Below are 5,289 nucleotides of genomic sequence, written 5' to 3'. Positions count from 1 at the left end.
TGAGCTCCCATACCCCACTGCGGTTCCCCTGTCCCGGCCCCAGCCCCACTCAGTTGTCAACAGATGGTTATTTGTCTGTCCCACCCACCAGGCCGGGAGCTGATGGTACCCAGGGACTTTGTCTTCTTCACCCATCACAGAGCCTCGACCCCAGTGGACATTCACAAACATCTGTCAAACTTCAGGTGGAGAATCTGGGGCCCCTTTATAAACATCTCACTTAATATGTCGACCCTGCAGAATCCATATTTTCCCAAGTTGCAAAGGTGGACATTCCTGCGTTGAGAGGTTAAGTAATGTCCCCAAGATCACACAAACAGCCAGAAACAAAACGACTCCAGATGCAGCCACCCTTGCTGGCACCGCCTCACCGGATGCCTAAGGTACAGAGTGATCCTGAGGGACAGACTTCACACAGGAAAGTCCTGGGGGCCGGCTCGGGTGTCCAGAGCTGGTCCTGGGGTCAGGGAACTGATTGTGCAACTACTTCCTATGACGTTCTGGTGCTGGGCTGTGTTCGCAGTGCCGGGAATGCCACACAGAACAAACCTCACAATCTGCTCGCCCTCGTTAGCCTGATTCTCATGTGGGGAAGGAAAAAGAAAATAGCCAACAAGGCAAATCATGCTATGTCCAGGTGAGGCCCCCTATGAACAGCATTCTACTCATTTTCACAGTTAAAACAGTGACAAGTCACAGATTTTTCCATGTTGCACAATGATGTGAAATACCCGTATAAAATGAATTTATTTTAGGGATAAGAAACAAATTTCATTTAATTTCATTTAATAACATCCATTAAATAGTAGTTTGACGCTTTTCCAGAAATGGCAAAATCCTACAGCTAAGTGACTGGGATCCGTACAAGGTGGCTGGGTGCTGAGAACTGTGCCCCTAGCCTGGTGCAATGCCGGGGAATAAGGAGTCAGAGTCCCAGCCGCCCAACGCCACTCAGATTAACGAAAGCATTTGTCCTGCACCCGGCACACGCGTTCTCTATCTGTTATGCCCACCCACATAACCTGCATCGTCCGGGTCTACAATGCAGGGGACGCTCCTCTTAGCAGCGTCAGTACAAAGGAACAGTTAAGTCAATAAACACCCAGCGATGGCCACTTTTGAGTGTGAGAGGGGAAAATGAACAGACCAAGGAAACATGGCCCCTGCCTTTGGGGTCTCACAGCAGGTGGGACAGAGACACACAGTCTGTGGAAAAGCAGTGGGAGTGCAAGGGAGGGCACAGGGGAAGGGCCACAAGGAGGAGAGGCCACAGCAGCAAGAGGCAGCCAAGGAGAAAGTCTCCTGCGAGAGAAGAGCTCACGTGGACTCACCCGAGGTCACCCGTCACTGCGTTCACGTCATAGATTCTGCGGATCCGGGCCGGAGCGACTGCTACACCTGTCACCTACAAAATAAAATAACCCGACTGGCCGGGGTGCGTTCGTCCCACAGATGTTCCCGGGGGCCCCTCTACTCAGCGATCCCTTCAGTGAGTTATCCAACGCAGCCCCGTCCCCAGGGCACATCTAGTCTGAGGAAGTAAAATCTTGACCCAGGTATAGCATGAAGGGAAAAAGCAAGGAATGCACTGATACTATTAATAGATACTTGTGGACAGAGTCGGCATAGAGGACAGGATGCTCCTCACGGCCCTGGATGAACAGAAATTTCAGCACAGGATCAGCCGTGTCTGCTCATTCACACTACGTTATTTCCAGTGGAGAAATAGCAGTTATCACAGTAGCTGTACACGGCAAAGGGGACAATATGGGTACGATACGATATGGTTCTGGACAGTGTGGGGGGAAAAGACACAAACATCCTTAGGATTAACAGAAAAGTAAGCCAAGATATTTGCTGTTATCCACTCGTTTACAATACCGTGGTACCTTGGTGTCTGTGGGGCATTGGCTGGGACCCCCGGGGAGGCCAAAGTCCTCAGATGGTCACCTCCCTGCTATGAAATGGCATAGTATTTTAATGCAACCTACGCGCTTCCTCCCATATATTTTACATCGTCTCCAGATTACTTATAACACCTAGTGCAATGTCAAAGCTATGTAAACAGTCGTGCTGTATTTTTAAAAATTTGTATTATTTGTATTATTTCATTTCTAATCTTCTGGATCCAAAGTTGGCTGAATCCTGGGAGGCGGGACTTGGGGTACGGAGGGCTGACTGTATTATTTCCAATGAACAAAGTGCCGGCATAACCACAGCTACACTGCGCCAAGTGGGCAGCACGGGTCATCGTCGCTCGCAGTCAAACGTGCCCCAGCCCCTGCTCAGCGCCCGGCTCCAGGATGTGTGCTTTGGTACACGTGGCCCACAGGGGACTGTTTCCTGCAGGATAACAGTCCTCAGGGGGCTCACAGTCTGGGGGGCAGGGAGCCGTAGTGAAGATAACGACGGAAGTCGCCATGAGAGCCATGGCTGGCCTGAGCCAGGGGAGGTGTGGAAAGCAGAGGAGGGCCCCGTAGTCCAGGTGGTTGGGAACGACTTCTCCCCGGGCCTGCTATGTTACATAATGTTATCATGCCCACTTGCAGATGAGGTAACTGAGGATCAGAGAGGTTCAGCAACTCACTCAAGGCCACACAGCTCCGCAGTGATGGGGACCATTTCTCACTTAGGTCTGTTAAAATGCAAAGTCTCTGCACTATTCGCTACACCAATCTCTCACTCTCTCTCCACGTTGTCACCTGTTTTAATTCACATCCACCATCATATACTTACCTGTGGCTCTCCTTACCTTCGAATTCTTATAACCTGCTAAATACAGTATAGACTTCGTTTTAGCACATCAGGCCCTTTACTGGGAAAAAAACGTAAATTTCCCTTGCCACGCACGATTGCCCAGACCAGAACTGAACATTTATCTTGACTTTGCGTTCCACCCAAAGGCTGGATAAAGGAAATGGATCACTGCGATTCAGAGTTTCAACTTAGCTGTATCACCCAATCCCAAGCACAATTTTACATGTAATCAATATCCAACTAGAAACTGTAAAACCAGTGCTTCCCTATGAAAAGTATTCACAAAACATTAAATGCCAAAAAGTTCCAGGTAAGAGACACTGTCCCTCTGACAGGCAACTGTTGAAAGTCTCCTCCTAAAAATATAGAAATCCCTTCTCTTTGTCCTTTTTCTCCCTTGCTGGGACCCCAAGAGCCTCAGCCAAGCAAGTCCATTCACTATTCCTTTTTGCAAACACAAACTCACAAAAGAACCCTCACACACACACACACACACACACACACACACACACACACACACACACACATTCATTATACCCAATAGGGGTGTGTTAATATAGGGAAATTGTATTGGAAATGCAAATGGAAATCTGTGACTAATTATAAAACCAAATTTTGGATGGCACAGAGGTCTGCTGCCCCGGATGGGCTGCACTCCAGCAAAGTGGACAAGCAAAGATACCTTCCTTCTGTAAATATTCAACACTGCAGCTTGGATGGTTATTTGATTAAAATAAAAAGGTCTACCTAATTGCACACTAATGAAGGAGTCACAGAGCCTACTGAACGCACGTCTATTCCCATGCCACATCAGGACCCATCTCTCTCACACGTCCTAGAAAGAGTTTCTCTGACTGTTTCAATACCGGACATGTAGTTTTCCTTGAAAATGCTTCAGTCATTCTGTCTCCTATTGTGGGGTGGGACATGGGGGTGGGTGGGAGGGAGGTGATGCCAAGGAAACAAGTTCTTTCTGAACCTGTTGAACACCGATTCCTGCCCGATTACATCCCGATACCTGACGGTGCCCACAGCAAGTTTCGGGATGGGATTTCTCCCCTTAAAAATGGCCATCCCCAACTAGGGAAGGAAAAATACGACACACGCAGATTGTACCACCGCCATTCTCACTCTGAAGAGAGAAGGGCGTCGGAGGACAGCAGGTGTTCTCTCAGAAAGCAGCGTTCCCCGCTGGCCAAACAGAAGGATTCTAGTCCCAAAACACTAACGCACACCTGCCCCGTTCTAGGGAGACTCTGTCTCTCGCTGTCTCTCTCCGAGTCTCTCTCCCACCCCCCTTCTCCATCCGTCTCTCTCTCGCTCGCGCTCTCCCCCTGACTCCCGGGCTCATTCTCTCTCTGTCTCCCTCTCTCGGGCTCTCTCACGCGCGTTCTTCCTCCGGAGCCGGTTCCCGCCGTCCAGACGCCAGCGCGCTGCCTTCTTTCCTCTGTCCCGGGACGCAGCGCAACCGACTCGGAACTGAAGGGTTAAGACCACGGAGAGGAGCCCTCCTCCTCCGGCTGGCTAGAGAGGGTACACCGGGGAAGGCGGTACCGGCCCGGAGGGGGGTGCCGGCGGGGAGGGGGGGGGCGGTTGCTGTTTGACGTCACAGGGATGGGACGCCTGAGAGAAACTTGACCTTCGATTGGCTGCCGGGGGCCGCAGTGCACGCCGGGAGGGAGAGGGGGTGGGGTTTCTCTGCTGGGGCGGCCGGTTGAGTTGTGGCCACCAGGCTGCCTTGCTCTGCTCCGCGGAGACGTGGTGTCAGGGCCGGCCCTCCCGGCAGTGCCCTGGGGCGTCCTCGGAGCGGTCCTCCAGTCCTGGACGAGACGAATGCTTCCTGAGGCCGTGGGAAGAAATTCCGGGCAGCGGAGGTGACTTCACAGGCGAGGCGCGTGGGAGCTGGCTGGACGGATTGGAGGAGGCCGACTTCTCTGGTGATTGGCTGGGAGTTCTTGTGTACAGTGTACAGGTGAGAAGTGGCACCAGCTCTTTGAATTAGTTTGTTTACTAATTGTGCGTCAGCGATAATTGTCTGTAGATGGAGTGTTTGTCTGGCTTACACTCGAAAGGAAAGACAGAAAGCAAACAAGTCAGGAAGTTAGATTTGTTCAGCTTACTGCCCTTAGGGAGAGCGCACCTGTCTGGAGATCAGTGTCTGGGCGGGGAGCTTTTGCCTTTACTTTCATAGGGAGAGGTAAACAAGCGTTAGTGGGGTGGCTTACGGAGGAGGGTGTTTTTGTAACCAGGGGAAGTCTCAGTCAGCAGAACAGGGAATGTTTATCCCCGTGGTAGCTACTTTCAGGAGGACAGACTTCCCATCTCCCTGGTGAATCATTCATGAGACAAAGAACAAGGACTGGGAGGATCTGTCATCCTCGAGTCTGGTGGGAGTCCTGGCCCAGAGTGGCCACACAGCAACCCTTACCTAAGTCACATGAAAAGAGTGGTCCTTTGTGGGCAGCCCTTTTCCAGAACAGGAAAGCATGCAGAGATTTACGTGCTGTGACTTATTTCAGGAATCAGGTGAAG

The 5,289-nt window shown here is 51.2% G+C and overlaps 1 protein-coding gene across 1 annotated transcript in view; it reads right to left on the bottom strand.

The window, feature by feature from the left end:
* The window catches only part of LOC105823431 (protein FAM156A/FAM156B-like), a 24,318-nt gene extending 20,070 nt beyond the window's left edge, over positions 1 to 4,248 (bottom strand). The window contains exon 1 of the mRNA XM_012660633.1: positions 4,143 to 4,248. The gene's annotated coding sequence lies outside the window, so the exon portion shown is untranslated. The remainder of the gene's footprint in view (positions 1 to 4,142) is intronic.
* Between the last annotated feature and the right edge of the window lie 1,041 nt (positions 4,249 to 5,289).

Source organism: Propithecus coquereli, unplaced genomic scaffold (assembly GCF_000956105.1).
Source record: "Propithecus coquereli isolate 6110/MARCELLA unplaced genomic scaffold, Pcoq_1.0 Scaffold671, whole genome shotgun sequence".
In the NCBI taxonomy this organism is placed as follows: domain Eukaryota; kingdom Metazoa; phylum Chordata; class Mammalia; order Primates; family Indriidae; genus Propithecus; species Propithecus coquereli.
This window is presented reverse-complemented; position numbering and strand designations above follow the sequence as displayed.